Consider the following 19,554-nt stretch of genomic DNA (forward strand, 5'->3'; position numbering starts at 1 on the left):
ACTTGATTAAAGATCTTAAAGTAAGGGAACACTTAGGAGGCAGTGATCATAATATGGTAGAATTCAATCTCCAATTTGAAAGAAAGAAGGTAGAATCAGATGTAAAGGTGTTACAGTTAAATAAAGGTAACTACAGGGGCATGAGGGAGGAACTGACGAAAATCGACTGGGAGCAGAGCCTAGTGGGAAAGACAGCAGAACATCAATGGCAGGAGTTTCTGGGAGTAATTGAGGACACAGTACAGAGGTTCATCCCAAAGAAAAGAAAGGTTATCAGAGGGGGGATTAGGCAGCCATGGCTGAAAAAGGAAGTTAGGGAATGCATCAAAGCAAAAGAGAATGCCTATAATGTGGCAAAGAGTAGTGGGAAGTCAGAAGATTGGGAAGTCTACAAAAACAAACAGAGGATAACAAAGCGAGAAATAAGGAAAGAGAGGATCAAATATGAAGGTAGGCTAGCCAGTAACATTAGGAATGATAGTAAAAGTTTCTTTAAATACATTAAAAACAAATGGGAGGCAAAAGTAGACATTGGGCCACTCCAAAATGACGCTGGTAATCTAGTGATGGGAGACAAGGAAATAGCTGAGGAACTAAATAAGTACTTTGCGTCTGTCTTCACAGTAGAAGACATGAGTAATATCCCAACAATTCAGGAGAGTCAGGGGGCAGAGTTGAATATGGTAGCCATCACAAAGGAGAAAGTGCTAGAGAAACTAAGAGGTCTAAAAATTGATAAATCTCCAGGCCCAGATGGGCTACATCCTAGAGTTCTAAAGGAGATAGCTGGAGAAATAGTGGAGGCGTTAGTTATGATCTTTCAAAAGTCACTGGAGTCAGGGAAAGTCCCAGAGGATTGGAAAATCGCTGTTGTAACACCCCTGTTCAAGAAGGGAACAAGGAAAAAGATGGAAAATTATAGGCCAATTAGCCATTGTTAAGGATGAGATTTCTAAATTCTTGGAAGTGCAGGGTCGGATTAGGACAAGTCAGCATGGATTTAGTAAGGGGAGGTCGTGCCTGACAAACCTGTTAGAGTTCTTTGAAGAGATAACAAATAGGTTAGACCAAGGAGAGCCAATGGATGTTATCTATCTTGACTTCCAAAAGGCCTTTGATAAGGTGCCTCACGGGAGACTGCTGAGTAAAATAAAGGCCGATGGTATTCGAGGCAAGGTACTAACATGGATTGACGATTGGCTGTCAGGCAGAAGGCAGAGAGTTGGGATAAAAGGTTCTTTTTCGGAATGGCAACCGGTGACGAGTGGTGTCCCGCAGGGTTCAATGTTGGGGCCACAGCTGTTCTTTTTATATATTAACGATCTAGGTGATGGGACTGCGGGCATTCTGGCTAGGTTTGCCGATGATACAAAGATAGGTGGAGGGGCAGGTAGTATGGAGGAGGTGGGGAGGCTGCAGAAAGATTTAGACAGTTTAAGAGAGTGGTCCAAGAAATGGCTGATGAAATTCAACGTGGGCAAGTGCGAGGTCTTGCACTTTGGAAAAAAGAATAGAGGCATGGACTATTTTCTAAACGGTGACAAAATTCATAATGCTGAAGTGCAAAGGGACTTGGGAGTCCTAGTCCAGGATTCTCTAAAGGTAAACTTGCAGGTTGAGTCCGTAATTAAGAAAGCAAATGCAATGTTGTCATTTATCTTAAGAGGCTTGGAATATAAAAGCAGGGATGTACTTCTGAAGCTTTATAAAGCATTAGTTAGGCCCCATTTAGAATACTGTGAGCAATTTTGGGCCCCACACCTCAGGAAGGACATACTGGCACTGGAGCGGGTCCAGCGGAGATTCACACGGATGATCCCAGGAATGGTAGACCTAACATACGATGAACGTCTGAGGATCCTGGGATTATATTCATTGGAGTTTAGGAGGTTGAGGGGAACTCTAATAGAAACTTACAAGATAATGAATGGCTTAGATAGGGTGGACGTAGGGAAGTTGTTTCCATTAGCAGGGGAGATTAGGACCCGGAGGCACAGCCTTAGAATAAAAGGGAGTCAGTTTAGAACAGAGATGAGGAGAAATTTCTTCAGCCAGAGAGTGATGGGTCTGTGGAATTCATTGCCACAGAGGCCGGTGGAGGCCGGGACGTTGAGTGTCTTTAAGACATAAGTTGATAAATTCTTGATTTCTCGAGGAATTAAGGGCTATGGAGAGAGAGCGGGTAAATGGAGTTGAAATCAGCCATGATTGAATGGTGGAGTGGACTCGATGGGCCGAATGGCCTTACTTCCGCTCCTATGTCTTATGGTCTTATGGGTGCTTTTTCTAAGGGTGCAGACTCAATGGGCTGAATGGCCTCCTTCTGCACTATAAATTCTATGATTCTATGATCTATGAGATCTCGTGAGGTGTCACGAACTGGGTCTCCCCCTGAATGGATGTGATCCAGATTTGCATATTCAAGTGTCTGTGCCGGAATTACCCAAGGCGTGTGATCGAACGGCCACGCCTCAGATTCCCCAACCAGGTGCCGTTTAACAGTGGTTTTCACAAACGTGGCATAATGGCACTTGGGCGGGTCTCCGAGGTGATTGGAGACTTCTGGGTGGTCGGGCACTGGGCAGGGTGGACTCTGGCAACCAAGATGCCAACTGGGCACCTTGGCACTGTCAGCCTGGCACCCTGGCACTGCCATATGGGTGCCACTGTGACACTGACAGAGTGCCCAGGTGGCACTTCCAGGCTGACAGGGGCACTGCCCGGCTGACAGTGTCAAGGTGCCCAGTTGGTATCTTGTCCGTGCTGGAGATCGGACCCGGGGCGTCTCTATGAAGGGTTAATATATAACAATTACTTGCTCAGTTATTCTAATTGGTTTTTCTTTTGAACAGCCAGATGTATTGGTGGAGGGGAAGGTTTTGTACAGGTGTTTTGAAAATGCTCCTTCATTTCTTGCAACAACAGCTCTGCAAGGTTTCGATAATCTTACATTCTTACATTCTGCAAAAGATAAAGGGGGTCACTATGGATGAGATTTATACCAGTACACATGAAGGCGGAAGGGTTGGCAAATAAAAGTGGAAAAGGTTTCAAAATCGCATTAAAATGACAGAACACCAAATATCATTGTACGTAACTAATTTCTCCCTTGTTGCATGTGTGCTTGGCTCCCATCCATGTAAGTTCAAGAATGTGCTTGGCATTAAAATACCCTTCAGCAGCATAATTCATACCTGCTGACTACTTATATGTTTCCAGGCAGAATGTCGCTAACCGGTACCATGGAGACAGCAATTACTTCATGTATCAGCATCCTGTTCTGTGTTCCGTTCTTTTCGGTTTGAAGGCATAAACACAAATGGTCATAATTAATCTTGAACACAACATGCTTGAACTCGCAGCCATCATATTACTATAATTGAGATCACTAAGTGTGTTTTCATTGCTTAAATTGCCTGGATTACAAAATAATTGTATCTGCTTTGATATTATTTTCTGGATGGTCGTTCTATTAAGTCTGTGTTAAACAATGATGGCCAGAGGCATGTCAATGAATATTCCAGGGGCTAATCATAATCCTTTCATTAATCATCATTTTTCAATTGGATAGTCACAAACTGATGAACGGAAGATTCTTATGAACACTTTGTTTTTGCTTCATGATCAGTGATCTGCCTCTCATTTTCCCCCAAATCCCTTAATTTTCTGAGAATGTGACAGAACCAGATTCAATTGTGTTTTTCCATAGGGTATTGCTAATTATCTCGGCCGGGAATCTCTGTTGCGAGTCTGCCCGCGAAGATGGAGAGGTTTAACGTGCCGTTCCTTGGCGGTGGGATTCTCTACTCCTGCCGCTTGTCACATTGAAGCCACCCCAGACCATCGCGGAACCTGCGGGCGGGGCAGAGCTGCTGGCGGCCCCAGAGAATCCCGACGGCAGCGAACGTGCGGAGACATCTGTCCTTGAAGATAGAAACATTTGCAGGGCTACAAAGGAAAGGAGGGGTTAGTGCGACAATATGAGTTACTCTGGCAGAGAGCTGGCATAGAGACAATGGGCTGAATGGCCATCTTTTATGCTGTGGTCCTCTTGGGCGTGAGTCCAGAACTAGGGGGACCCCCTTTTTAAAATTAGGGATCGCCCTTTTAGGACAGAGATGAAGAGATTTTTTTCTCTCAGAAGGTTGTGCAACTTTGGAAGTCCTATTTTTTGGCCGCTCGCGAGATTTAGCGGCCAATACGGGATTTGCAACTGTGGCTAACGGGGTTAATAGTTCATCTGGGCTGTGTCTCTTGAGCATTCTAAGATTTGTTTGCCCCTTTCTGCCCTCTTGCGTCGAAAAGCCAATGGTCCAGAACAGGATATTCTAACTGGTAACTTTCAGCAAGGCTATGCACATTGCAGAGAATGCAATTAGATTTTTTTTCATAAATTTAAATTGTCCAATTCTTTTTTTTCCAATTAAGGGGCAATTTACTGTGGTCAATCCCCTATGGAAAAACACAATTGAATCTGGTTCTGTCACATTCTCAGAAAATTTGGGGGAAAATGAGAGGCACATCTTTGGCTTGTGGGGTGAGACGCACACAGGCGATGGGACGATGTTGAAACTTCACACGAACAGTGACCCGGGGCCGGGATCGAACCCGGGTCCTCGGTGCGATGAAGCAGCAGTGCTAACCATTGTGCCCCCCGTGCTGCCCCCACAAAGAATGCAATTAGTAATTAACTCCAGGTGAGGCTGGGTGCATGGGCAGGGAAAAGATGTTGGCAGAGGAGGCTGGCTGAATACTTGATTGCGTCAAAAATGACTCCGAAAATCTTTGACTGGTGGCAGTGTGGTTAAGTTTAGTAGCCATGTTGAGCTCCTGTTCTTTAAAGTGAAAGGAACTGAATGTGCTGTCTATGTTAACTAATACCTCAAATACGTGTCTGAGACCACTGTAGTTAGCTAGTGCTTCAGTGCTAGTCAGAAATGAGTCAGAGATTTAGATGCTGAAGCAATGGGTCTTGCTGATGGTCAATGGCTGGGGTCGTGTCTGTGTAACAGATTGGCTACAGGTGGCAAAACACTGCTTCAGCTGGCAGTCTGCTGACCCAGATCCTAAAGAAGATGTTGTCATCAGACATTTGGAGGAATGTACCCTTAATTTTCCAAATGGGATCCGAAGTTATATTTAGTAAAGAGGCAATGCTAAAATGCTCACAATTTGTTTTTTAGACTGCTTCCTTGGTTGGCAAATCCTGTATAAGAACACCACGATCAGTTAATAATATCAATTTGTATGGAAATTAATAGGAACATTGATTTGAAATTTTAGGCTTATTTTAACTGGCCGTTAAATTTAATGGGACTGCTCCCGTTTATCATATGTGCAAAATGGATGCCTGAAATGTGCAAAATGGATGCCTGAATCCAGTATAAGAAAGAAGCAGACCATATATGCTCACCACATGCCAGAGGTGCAGCACCCATCATATTGATAAAGGCAGGGAAGAGTCAAGGGCCGAGTAGCACTCGCATACGCAAATAGACAGGCCCCTGACTGTATGAGACCACCATTTGGCTCCCTCATGATCACTACCATCTAACTTTCAATCATCCCCTCTTATTGCAGCACTTACTTCCAACCATCTCCCAATAAATTCCCCAACCTTCTGCATCGTTTGCCCCCTTTCCCCAATGGCTTTCCTGCTCTCTTGATAAATTCCCCCTCACCTGCCACTCCTGATTGCTTCCTCCCTCCTCTCCCTGCCCCCTCCCCCCCCCCCCTTCCTGGCTTGAGGCCTGCAAGAATATACAACTCGTAGGTCACTTGTAAATGAACCCAAGGCCCCAATTTATGGGGTTCCTCAGGCCAGCCCCTTCTGGTGGGAGAACCATTCTCTTCTCCCAGTTTGTGAATCCATTTTGAAGCCTTTAAATTCAAAAGACTCTTTTCAATTAACTTCTAATACCTTGCAAGTTTGTTTATCAAACAACATAAACACTAATGTTTAATTTTTTCTGAGTGCGAATTCGATCACCCAGATTGTTTGCAATGGATTAGTTCTGCCCTTTAATATGTTTCTGTGCTTAGGTACCTCGATAAAGCTCTCACCTGGATTCACATGTGAGAGAGGCAAACAGACCCTTGCTTTTGAAACAACTAAATTAAAACATATGTCGCATCAACACTTGAGTGTGGGAATTGTCTGGCCGTTGGGATCCTCTATTCCCACCAGCAGTGCAATCCGGCCCATGGGTTTCCTGGCGGCGTGGGATGTCTTCAATAGGAAATTCCATTAACAAGTGGCGGGAGTAGAGAATGCCGCCACCAGCGAATGGCCGCCACCGAGAAACACGAGGGACTGGAGAATCCAGCCTGAAGTGCGTGTTGTAAAATTAATTGACTCAGGTTTTTTTCAGTAAAGGGTTTAGTAACCTGAGGAAGCCAGCAGTAAGAGAACAGAGGTTTATTTAACTATGTATAATATTCTGCTCAAGGCAGCATCTCACTCCCAGTACAGTCCTTGCTGGGAGGACTAACCCACCCAGGCGCTGCTTTGGAAAGGATGAGCGCCACAAAATATGTGGCAAAGATACTAGCTGGGCTGGTGGAGCAAGGAGTGCTGGACAAGGCCCCAGAAATGGATAGGGCACACAGGTCCAGTGGTGTTCTTTGTGTTGCTAAATTCAGGATGGTTGGCGTAGTGTTCACAAAGACCACAAAATAGCTTTAACTTGAACAAACCTATAAATGTATTAACTACTAATTTGGATTCGATACGTACTCCTGAAGAATACACAGTTGATAATTAACATATAATCTACACTCACCTTCAACTAATCTCTACATGAGTACAAACTATGATCTGCTCTTACTCACATTATCTTGCCTTCAGTCTGTACTCTAGCTAACTCCTTTACTTCTCTCCCCCACAAGGCTTAGCATCAATGTCTTATATACATGTAACTCTAGCTCCCTTTAGTGGCTGATCTAGACATTTCATTAACCTTTGTTGGTCTTACATTTATGATAATACCACAGGTCCTTAAGGCAAAGGCCGATAACGGAGGAGCCGCCAAGGTTGGTGATTGCGAATACACAAATTTTTGGAAAAGGAAAGGATCTTGCATTGGGCCAGGGTGAAGCAGGACTGAGAGTGAGAGGGGAACTGGGTTCGCATCTACCAAGACATCAGGACGGAACTGGCGAAGAGGTGCGCAGGTTTCAACAGGGCCAAGGTGATATAATACTGAAAGAAACCTCGGTTGTGGGATTCTACACACAGTGAAACTGTAGGTCACATTTGAAGGCCGGGCATACTATCTAGAGTTGCCAGAAGAGGTGAATGATTTTATATGAGACCATAAATCAGGGGAGAACTGAGAGTTGATGTAAGATGAAGGAGCTGCTACTGTAAAGGTTGGAGGGTATGGTTGTTGTCTGTTGTCAGAGGGTCCAGCGGGGGTCTTGTTTGTTGAGTGCTGTTACTTCAAATTCTATTTTTCAGAGTTGCAAACTTACAAGTTTGTACGGGGTATTTCCGCTTCCCACTGCCCCCCACCCACCCCTTGTCATTTGCACTGTCTTTTTTGGAGAGTGGAGATTGCGACTTTGGTCGTTGTTTCCCCTTCTTTCGCCCAATAAAGGACGGTATTGGAAAAGGCAGAGCCGGAAGAGGATTATGGCGGATGATAGAGAGGAATGGAGGTGTAAGCCCCCAATAAGATTTGTAACATGGAATGCTCGGGGGCTAAATAGGCCGGCTAAGAGATCCCCGGCCTTTGCACACTTGAGGAGTTTGAAGGCGGAGGTAATCTTCTTACAGGAGACGCACCTCTGACTGAAGGACCAGATTAGGCTGAGGAAGGGATGGGTGGGACAGGTATTCCACGCGGGAGTCTCACTTGAAGTCACGGGGGCTGACCATTTTGCTAAATAAGAGAACGGGGTTTGTGGAAGCTAAGGAGATACGGGACCCAGGGTGGTGCTGGGGCGGGGGGGGGTGGCTGGAAGAGATATGTAATAGGGAGGGGGGTGGGTTGGAAGGGACACCAGTGGTGCTAGTCAACATATATGCACCAGACTGAGATGATGTCGGGTTTGTGAGGGGTTCGCTGGGAGCAACTCCGAATCTGGATTCGCACCAATTGATTATAGGTGGAGATTTTAATTGCATGAGGGAACCGAGGGTGGACAGTCGAGCCCCAAGCCAATGGGAAGGTTGAAGATGGCAAAGGAGTTGGGAGGGTTTATGGAGCAGATGGGAATGGTTGACCCGCTATATTTAAGAACACGGGGCGGGGAGGGAATACTCCTTCTTCTCACACATATTTAAGGTGTACTTGAGTATTGATTTCTTCGTGGTGAGCTGGGCAGTGCTGTTGGGGGTGGTGGAGGCAGATTCTCCAGAATTGTAATATCTGATCACATGCCGCATTGGGTGGAGTTGAGGCTCAGCAAAGGGCAGGCACCAAGGCCGGGATGGAGGTTGGATTTGGGTCTTTTGGCAGAGAAGGGGCTTTGCGAAAAGGTAAGGTCGGCAATTGGCGACTACATGGAGATTAACCAGAATGGGGAGGTGCCGACGGCCACATTTTGTGAAGCATAAAAGGCGATGATCTGAGGGGCGATTGTCTCGTTTAAGGCACACAGGGACAGGAGATGGATGGAAGAGAATGGACGGCTGTTAGATGCGATAGAAGAGGTGGACAAGAGATACGCAGGGGCCCCCACCAAGGAGCTTTTGGCGGAGAGGTTGCAGGGGCAGTTTGATAGGCTGGCGATGGGAAAGGCAGTGGAGCAGTTAAGGAGGGCGAGGGGGGTGCGATATGAATATGGGGAACAGGGGAGCCATATGGGGAGGCGGTAGCATAGTGGTATTGTCACTGACCCAAGAGAATGATCCGAGGACACCGGTTTGAATCCCACCACGGCAGGTGAATAATAAAACATCTGGAATTTAAAGTCTATTGATGACCATGAAACCATTGTTGATTGTCATAAAAACCCATCTGATTCACTAATGTCCTTTAGGGTAGGAAATCTGCCGCCCTGACCTGATCTGACCTACATGCGACCCCAGAACCACAGCAATGTGGTTGACTCTGAAATGCCCTCTGAAATGGCCTAGCAAGCCACTCAGTTGAATTCAACTGCTACAAAAACACAAAAAAAGGAATGAAACCGGACGGATCACCCAGCATCACCCTAGGCACTGGAAATGACAAAGACAAACCCAGCCCCACTGATTCTGCAAAGTCATCCTTACTAAAGTGTGGGGGCTTGTGCCAAAGTTGGCAGAGCTGTCTCACAGACTAGTTAAGCAACAGCCTGACACAGGCATACTCACAGAATCATACCTTACAGATAATGTCCCAGACAGCACTATCACTGTCCCTGGGTATGTCCTGTCCCACCGGCAGGACAGACCCAGCAGAAGTGGCGGCGCAGTGGTATACAGTCGGGACGAAGTTGCCCTGGGAATCCTCAACATCGACACTGGACCCCATGAAGTCTCATAGCTTCAGGTTTACCATGGGCAAGGAAATCTCCTGCTGATTACCATGTACCAGCCACCACCAGCTGATGAATCAGTACTCCTCCATGTTGAACACCACTTGGAGTAAGCACTGAGGGTGGCAAGGGCACAGAATATGCTCTGGGTGGGGGCTTCAATGTCCATCACCAAAAGTGACGCGGTAGTACCACCACAGATTGAGCTGGACGGGTCCTAAAGGACATAGCTGCTAGATTGGAACTGCAGCAGGTGGTGAGGGAACCAACAAGAGGGAAAAGCATACTTGACCGCATCCTCACCAATTTGCTTGCTGCAGATGCATCTGTCTATGACAGTATTGGTAGAAGTGACCACAGTCCTTATGGAGGCAAAGTTCCGTCTTCACATTGAGGCCACCCTTCATCGCGTGTGCGGCACTACCACCAAGCTAAATGGAATAGACTTTGAAAAGATCTAGCAACTCAAGACTGGGCATCCATGAGGTGTTGTGGGCCACCAGCAGCAGTAGAATTGTCTTCAACCACAATCTGCAACCTCATGGCCTGGCATATCCCCCACTCTACCATTACCACCAAGCCAGGGGGTCAACCCTGGTTGAATGAAGAATGCAGGAAAGCACGCCCCGAGCAACATCAGGCATACTGAGAAATGAGGTGTCAACCTGATGAAGCTACTTGTCTGTCAAACAGCATAAGCAGCAAGTAATAGTGATTTAACAACGAATGCATCGGATCTAAGCTCTGTAGTCCTGCCACATCCAGCCGTGAATGGTGGGTTAAACAAGTCACTGGAGGTGGAGGCTCCACAAATATCTCCATACTCAATGATGGAGGAGCCCAGCACATCTGTACAAAAGACAAAGCTGAGGCATTCGCAACAATCTTTAGCCAGAAGTGCTGAGTGGATAATCTACCTCAGTCTCCTCTGGAGGTCCCAGCATCAGAGATGTCAGTCTTCAGCCAATATGATTCACGTGTTATAAAGAAATGGCTGAAGGCACTGGATACTGCTAAGGCTGTGGGGCCTGACAATATTCCGGCAATATTCTGAAGACTTGTGCACCAGAACTTGCCACACCCCTAGCCAAGCTGCTCCAGGACAGCTACAACACTGGCATTTACCAGCAATGTGGAAAATTGCCCAGGTGTGTCCTGTACACCTGAAACAGGACAAATCCAACCCAGCCAATTACCGCCCGGTCAATCTACTCTCCATCATCAGCAAAGTGATGGAGGGAGTCATCAATACTGCTATCAAGCGGTACTTACTGAGCAATAACCTGCTCACGTACGCTCAATTTGGGTTCCGCCAGGGTCACTCAACTCCTGACCTCATTACAGCCTTGGTTCAAATATGGACAAAAGAGCTGAATGCCAGAGGTGAGGTGAGAGTGACTGCCCTTGACATCAAGGCAGCATTTGACCAAGTGTGGCATCAAGGAGCCCCAGCTAAACTGGAGTCAATGGGAATCAGGGGGAAAACTCGCCGCTGGTTGGAGTCATACAACAATAAACAATAACAGTAATCTTTTATTGTCACAAGTATGAAGTTACTGTGAAAAGCCCCTAGTCGCTACATTCCGGCACCTGTTCGGGTAAGCTGGGACGGGAATTGGACCCACGCTGCCAGCTTTGTTCTGCATTACAAGCCAGCTGACGAGTCCACTGAGCTAAACCAGCCCTTTCCTGGCACAAAGGAAGATGGTTGTGGTGGTTGGAGATCAATCATCTCAGCTGCAGGACATCACTGCAGAAGTTCCTCAGGGCAGTGTCCAAGACCCAACCATCTTCAGCTGCTTCATCATAAGGTTAGAAGTGGTGATGTTTGCGATGACTGCACAATGTTCAACACCATTCGCGACTCCGCAGATACTGAAGCAGTCCGGGTCCAAATGCAGCAAGACCTGGACAATATCCAGGCTTGGGCTGACAAGTGGCAAGATACATTCGTACCAATAAGTGCCAGACAATGACCATCTCCTATAAGAGAGGATCCAACCACCATCCTTGATATTCAAGGGCATTACCATCGCTAAATCCCCCACAATCAACATCCTCGGGGTTACAATTGATCAGAAACTGAACTGGACTAGCCATATAAATACTGTGATTATCAGGGCAGGTCAAAGCTCAGAATCCTACACGAGTAACTCACATCCTGACCCTCCAAAGCCTGTCCATCTACAAGGCACAAGTCAGGAGTGTAATGGAATACTCTCCACTTGCCTGGTTTCACACTGGGCAGGACAACATTCAGGCTGGGATTGATAAGTGGCAACTGACATTCACGCCACACAAATGGTCAGGCAATGATCATCTGCAATAAGAGAGAATCTAACCACCGCCCTTTCTCATTCAATGGCAATGTCATTATTGAATCCCCCACTCACAACAAACAAGGGCTTTCAGAAATTGAACTGCAGCAACCATATAAATACTGTGGCAAAAATGCAGGTCCGAGGCTGAAAATCCTGAAAGTGTCAGGAATGCCTCACCTCCTGACTCCCCAAAACCTGTCCACCATCTAAAAGGCATAAGTCAGGGGCGTAATGGAATACTCTCCACTTGCCTGGATGAGCGCAGCTCCAACAACACTCAAGAAGCTCGACACCATCCAGGACAAAGCGGTCTGCTTGATTACTACCCCTTCCGTAAAAAACATTCAAACCCTCCACCACCAACGAACAGTGGCAGCTGTGTTTACCATCTACAAGATGCACTGCAATAACTCACCTCTGTGGTTCCTCCGTGGGTGGCATGGTAGCACAGTGGTTATCACTGTTGCTTCACAGCTCCAGGGTCCCAAGTTTGAGTCCCAGCTTGGGTCACTGTCTGTGTGGAGCCTGCACGTTTACTCCGTCTCTGCGTGGGTTTCCGCCGGGTCCTTCGGTTTCCTCCCACAAGTCCCGAAAGACATGCTGTTAGGTAATTTGGACATTTTGAATTCTCCCTCTATGTAACCGAACAGGCGCTGGAATGTGGCGACTAGGGGCTTTTCACAGTAACTTTGTTGCAGTATTAATGTAAGCCTACTTGTGACAATAAAGATAATTATATTATATATAGACAGCGCCTTCCAAACTCACAACCGCTACCATCTGGAAGGACAAGTGCAGCATATAACTGGGAGCCCCACTACCTGGGGCTTCCCCTCCAAGTCACTCACCACCCTGACTTGGAAATATATTGCCGTTCCTTCACTGTTGCTGGGGCAACATCCTGGAACTCCCTTCCTAACAGCACAGTGGCTGTACCTACACTTCAAGGACTGTAGCAGTTCAAGGACGCAACTCACTTCCACCTTCTGAAGGGCAACTAGGGATGGGCAATAAATGCTGGCCTAACCACCGACACCTACATTCCGTAAATGAATTTTAAAAACAAATAGATACATCCAGGCTCTCTGCCAGTTCAGATACACAGACTTTCTGGAGAAAAACGGAGAGATTCTTATCTTTCTGCCGACAGGAATCAAACTGAAACCATGAAAACTCTGAAAAGCATACCCGTGGGATCATATCCAATCACCACCAGTTACCGGATAGAGCACGGCCTTTTGTGCCGTTTCAATGGCCACCAGCCAAATCAATCAAACTGAGTCTCAGCCCATCTCTGTCCTTGGTGCCGGAAAGTCTGCACCTCCAGTTTGAACCAGCAAATGATCTCTCCTGTAGCTTCTTGATTCTCCTGCGTGAATTAAAGATACAGGCTGCTTGCCTTAAAGTGACATGTCCATTAATCTTCCATGGATCAAAAGAATAACAGCAAAAATAAAAGAGAGGGGAAATAAGGGAATAAAAAGGTAAGGGAATCAACGGGGAATAAATGGGACCTAACATACCTCCCTCCTAAAATACTGAAACTTCAGGGCACGGACGTTTCATAATGAGGTATACAAGACATAAATCACAAACACCTATCCATCCAATATATCTCCGTTATACAAGTCCTCTTCCCAGTCTCGACATTTGTAACTAGTCACCCCTTAAAGCATCCGCAATTACATTATCCCTTCCTGGAATTTGTACAACTCCAACACTGAACAGCTGCAATAACAAACTCCAATGGATTAATCTTGCATTCCGGGTTTTAAATTTCTGTAGAAATGCAAGTGGATTATGGTCTGTGTAAACCAAGCTTTGCTGATTGTCATGTTGGACATATACTTCAAAGTGCTGAAGGGCTAGTAGTAATGCTAATGTTTCCTGTTCAATGGTGGAATTCTTCCTTTGGCATGGACTTCATTTTTTAAAATAATGTCCCCCTGGCCTCTATTCCTGCATCATCACCTTATAGTGGCAATGCCTCTACCCACAGGTCACTGGCACTGTGGCCATTTCAAATAACCTGGAAATGTCCGGGGTGTCCAACATCGGTTCGCTTGTTACGATGCCTCTCAATTTCTCAAACACCCCTTGGCAGTCTGCGGACCACAGCATTTTCGTTTGTTTCTGCAACATGTCCAAAGTGCATTGTATTTCAGTCTCTAACTGAGTCAGGTTCCATGATTTTAGTCATGACGGATGTGGCTGTATTGGTTCAGAGTTTCTTATGTCTACATCATGACTAGTTAACCAAGTGGCTCCTGGTGTTAACCTATAACACCATCTTTCAGTATCTTTATTATATCTGTCTCCTTCTGTCTCTCATGTAATGCAATGAGTCTTTTCTGATTGTCCAATGAAAGTTTATCCGATTTTCGAGGCTCTCCTGCAACTAAACTACAAGTAGTATTATCAATGCTGAGGGAAATAGTTTAAACCAGCAAGTGATCATTCCTGGAACTTCTGGATTCTCCCGCTTAAATTAAAGATATCCAAGGATCAAAAGAATAACAGCAAAAATGAAAGAAGGGGGAAAGGAGGGAATAAACAGGGAGGACCCTTACAATACGAATAGACTTACCTTTTTTAAACACTTCAATCCCCCACTAACATCAGAGCAATGCTGGATAGCAGGAATGTTTGACTACTTCCTTATATCTGTGGCTCAATTGGTTCGCACTCTTGCCTTGGAGTTAGAGGGATGCAGGTTCAATCCTAGTCCAAGATTTGAGCACAGAAGTTTAAAGTTGCCATTTGTAAGGTTTTCGGGCAATTCGGCCCTTTTTGGACTGCCCAAGGATAAAACCCAGAGACTGTAAACTGGACACTTTTCAGCCAAGGGAACATAACCAAATTTCCCAGCAGGCTTGGTCCGCTGAGCCGAGTAGGGGCATAGGTATTTACAAACCCACCCCCAGGAGCTACAAGGAAGAAGGAGCCAGACAACTAGATAAGATTAAAACACAGACAAAGGGGTACGGGAATACACAAGGGGCCTGCCTGCAAGCAGGACAATGGGATGGTCATAGCCCCATGCAGATGTAAATGACTATGCCTCCACCAGAGCAGAATCCAATCAACATAGCAGCGATCTCCAGAGCAGATGGAAGACTTTGAAAATCTTCACAAGGGAGCTCAACCTCGTTATCTCAAAAAGCAGACTGGAGGCGGACCTAGGGGAGGTACTCCTATCTTGACAGGTCTGACCGGCTCAAAGGGGGCAGGACCAGCGGGAACTTTAAACCTTATGGATTCAATGCAAAAGGGGCTGGCCGAACACAGGAAAAAGCCAGGTAAAACGGATATAAAAGGGGCTGTGTTTCGATTGAGGGTCTCTTGGCTTGACCTCTCCACCTTTGACTTGACCTCCTGCAGCCTGTGACTGTAAGTACCCTGCAGCAGCTTGCGAAACTCCCTTGACCTTGATAGTGGTTGAGGCTTTGGGGAAGGGGACTTGATTTGTGTTCTGTGTCATTGCTAAAACTGTGTAACAATAAGATTTTACGTTGTGTCCGTTATAGTACTTTCTGAATAGACTTAGTTTGTGTTAGAGTTTAAGATTTTATTATAATTTCTTCTGTTTGATGATTTTGACCTGGGTTTTGCAATAAACCTTGATTTGCTGATAATTGGAGTCGTTTAAATTCTTCAATCTCTCACCAGCGATCTCTGACCAAGTCATTGTTAAGATATTCCTCACCTTAATTCCGGGTTCGAGAATCTAGGGTCATCTTGAACGATTCACTCAGGACAGGCTGCTGGTTAGGTAATAAACAGCAGTGTCCTATTCTCTCTCTTAGTAAAGCTACTCCAGCGAAGTAGGAACCGGGTGGGTGTTGCACCACCGGCAAGAGAGAGAATCACCTGGGCATTGGTGGGGGTCTGGATATCTGTGTGATATAAGCCTCAGGCTTCCGGTTAGGGATAAACGGCAGGCTTGATTCAGTGCTCTCTCCCGTGGAGGTGTCCCAGTGCGGCATCCCCTGGCCTCTGAAGTTTCAGTGCCAGCTGGAGAGAGACACACACAGATACTCAAACCCCAGATATCGGCCCAGTAGTGGAGTAGCAGAGATGGAACCCTCTACAATGGCAACCGCGCAGGACCCCGGTGGTTTGGAGTATGTGACTTGGCAGAGGGGGTGAGGGAACGAAGTAAAATGGAGGAGAGAATCTCCTCGTATATGTGGCAAAAGGTCAACCTCACCAAACCTTGGGTCTCAGAACTAATCAATGCGGAGCGACCCGTAATGGCGGCGGCCGCATGGACAGAAAGTAAGGCACACAAAAGGCACTTGGAGAAGGCAGTTTGGCTAGTCTGCTTGTCCCAGCAGGTAGCCAAAACAGAGCGAAGGGTCGAAGAATTAGAGCAGGAGTTGGGAGAAGTTAGGGCCAGCGCAGGGGACAGCGCTAGCGCAGCGGAACGACTGCGGGAGGAATTGGCAGAAATGAAACAGGACAGCCTACAGGAAAGCGAGTCTAACCGGTGCGAGAAGGAGTATCTCCACTGCCAGATAGTGGAGGGTAAGACAAAGGAATGGAGGCTCCAGGAACTCTATGCTCGGAGTACAGAGCAGTGTAGGAAGCTGGAGGGGAAGTTCCGGGACATCCAGGCAGCGTACCGAGTGGCTCGCGAGGAAGTAGGGGACTGTGCTCACGGGCCGTGCCAGGCACGGATAACAGAGTTGGAGGAGACCTTGTCCAAGGTCAGGGGACAGGTACACCTGGTAGGTCCAGGGGGGTTCCCAAGGGGCAAGGGGCTCCTCGCAGCGGATGATTCCCCAAAGGCTAAGGGGAATAGACCGCCTCCTGAGGCGCCGGGATTGTGTCCGGGTCGGCAGGGGGGGATCGGACTGCACGTTCAGGGGCAAGTCCAAGGGGGGTCGGCAGGGTACCCCCAGCTGGCGGCGTGTCCGCCTGGTTTCGTATGTGGGTCCCCATGGGATGGGGACAGACTTGTGACAATAAGCGATTATTATAGTCTCTCTCTCTCACAAAACAGACTATCTGGCCATTATCACGTTGCTGTTTGTGAGAGTTTACTTTGCACAAGTTTGCTGCTGCATTCCCTACATTACAGTACGTCAAATCTCTTGTTTTTTGCAAAATGCAAATGACAGAAATACTTTGATTGGAATATTGCCATCACTTGACAGCAGAACAGTACACTCAGCCATATATGGGTGGATGATCGCATGCCACTTGTCACTCAAGAGTAGAGTGGAACAGTGTAAAAATGCAGCAGAGGTTCCTGCTGCTGCCCAGCTGAATTACGCTGAAAAACTGGTGGAGTTTGGGTGGAATATCTTGGTCATTAAATATCTTCATTCAATCATTCCCTTTGCATGCAGTTTGAATTGTTGTCTCTTATCATTGATGAGCCTCTCACCCATTCTCTAGCCTTTAGGCTGTTTGTCTTCATTCTGTCCTTATTGTTTAAACTCTTCCACCTAATAGAAAATCCTTTAGGTGGCCCCTTCCTTCTATTCTCTACCTAATCTCTAAAGGGAAACTTTTGGCGCTAAAGATCTGGTGGAAACCGGACAATTGGGCTGTTAATATTGGCTGGGGGCCTTACCTGCTAAATACCCTGCTCCAGCCCCAGGTCAGGATGCAAAAGAAAGTGGAAACGAGATCAGAAGAGTCCCAAGTAAGCCTTTTGGACTTCCTTTGTGGGGCCAGGGAGTTTAGGTCTTCTTAGCTCGAGGTTCACCCCAGACCTTCCTGGCCACAAGACCATCCAGATACCCCCTAAAAGACCTCCGTACTGTTGGCTATTCCTTTAGTGCCAACCTGTCCTCCTGCCACCAAGATGATGCTCCCACTTGGCAACCAGCTACTCTTTTTGCCAGCTTTGCTTGAGGAATGAAGCAACGGTAATGCAGATGAAGGCTGAGAGTTTAAAATCCCCTTTGCCTCAGGATGCTGAGGCCGAGTGGATGGTGGGGGAATGGGGTGCTCAGTGTTTGGTGCATGCCTTGGCTCCTCTCTGACCAGCTTCCACTCTGAGTCAAAACCCCGGCTCTTACCCTGGACCCTTTCTGCCCTGATCGCCATTGTAGGTTGCAATCTCTCAGCAATTATACTAAAAGTTGCCTTACCTGCCCTCCAACATGGAATCAGCCATTACAGTGAACCTATATCTTAACTTAATACCCTTTAATATGATGTGGTGAGTTACAATGAAGATACAGAGTGATGTAAAAAAATAAAGCACAAGTGACTCACACCTTTATACACTTGTTTTTTGCAAACCTTTGACATAGATCTGAAGGTTGAAAAGTGAGCTATATCCTAGTGTTATATTTATCAATTAATTTGGATTTTCCACTAATTCATACTTTACCTCATCATCCAAGCATGTAAGAAACATTCTAATTTCCATGTCTACAGAAATTCAAGCTTATTACCATGTACAATGGAAGTAATTTGCCAAGGTGCAATTAAAACTTAAAGTAATGCTTTGTTCTTGGAACTAACTCTTTCTGGCTGCTCACAAGATACATTTTGATTTTCCTGGCAGGCAGTATTTTTCTGAAGTTTATAAGCAAGAGAGCTGTAACCTCATAAATGATTGAAACCAGCTGTGGGAGTGCTCTTGCACATTACAGAAGTCGCTGCGAGTACCTTATATGTTCTTTTATGAAAAGGCCCCGAAACATCTGCAGCAAGAAGGCCGAAGCCAAGGCTGAGAATTGGATACTCCAGACAGTGGTGGGTCTGAAGCCTCAAGTCGCTCCTTACAAGGTCATCAGTGTAGAAAGGAGCAGGGATGAAGGTGAGGAAGCTCCCTACATCTTATTGCACCTCAACCCAGTTATGTGGGTATATCCACAATTGGCAACAGCTTGTACCTATACAGCAACTTTCATGTTGTAAAACTTCAAAAGCTCCATGCAGGAGCATTATCAAACAAAATTTGACAGAGTCAGGGTGGATAGCCAAATGTCTGAACGAGAGGTGGAATTTCAGAGTTTAGGACCTTGGCAGCTGAAGGCATGGCTCCATTGGTGGGACGATGAAAATCGAGCATATTCAAGAAGCCAGAATTGGAAGAACACTGAAATTTTTAAATAATAATAATCTTTATTTGTGTCACAAGTAGGCTTACATTAATACTGCAGTGAAGTAACTGTGAATATCCCCTGGTCGCCACACTAAGGCACCTATTCTGGTGTACTGAGGGAGAATTTAGAATGTCCAATTCACCTAACAAGCCCATCTTTCAGGACTTGTGGGAGGAAATCCACGCAGACACGGAGAGAATGTGCAGACTCCGCACAGACAGTGACCCAAGCCGGGAATCGAACCTGGGTCCCTGACGCTATGAAGTAACAGTGCTAACCACTGTGCTAATATTTTGATGGGTGGTAAGGAAATTAAATAAGTCTGCGAAGGTCAGCAGCAGGAGTTCATTATAAATACGTCCTAACACTTAAGCTGAGATTGTCCCTTATTGTGAACATTTTGGAGCATAAGTTTGAGAACAGAAGAAAAACGAGCAAGAGTAGACCACTCGGCCCATCGATTCTGCTCCGCCAGTCAGTATGATCATGGCTGATCTTGGATTTCAACTCCATTTTTCACCCACTGCCCAGATCCCTGAATTCCCCGAGAGACCAGAGATTTGTCTATCCCAGCCTCAAATAAATTCAACGATGCAGCATCCACAACCCTCTGGGGTCAAGGTACCAAAAACCCACAACCCATTGAATGAACACATTTTTCCTAAATTCAGTCCTAAATGATCATCTCCTTACCCTGA

The 19,554-nt window shown here is 46.3% G+C and overlaps 1 long non-coding RNA gene across 1 annotated transcript in view; it reads right to left on the reverse strand.

Annotated features, from left to right (window-relative positions):
* Positions 1-3,200: 3,200 nt before the first annotated feature.
* LOC140393560 (uncharacterized) overlaps positions 3,201-19,554 on the reverse strand; it is a 73,164-nt gene continuing 56,810 nt past the window's right edge. Inside the window, exon 4 of the long non-coding RNA XR_011935663.1 lies at positions 3,201-3,292. This is a non-coding gene — a long non-coding RNA (uncharacterized lncRNA). The remainder of the gene's footprint in view (positions 3,293-19,554) is intronic.

The sequence above is a fragment of the Scyliorhinus torazame genome, chromosome 17 (genome assembly GCF_047496885.1).
Source record: "Scyliorhinus torazame isolate Kashiwa2021f chromosome 17, sScyTor2.1, whole genome shotgun sequence".
NCBI classification, from domain to species: domain Eukaryota; kingdom Metazoa; phylum Chordata; class Chondrichthyes; order Carcharhiniformes; family Scyliorhinidae; genus Scyliorhinus; species Scyliorhinus torazame.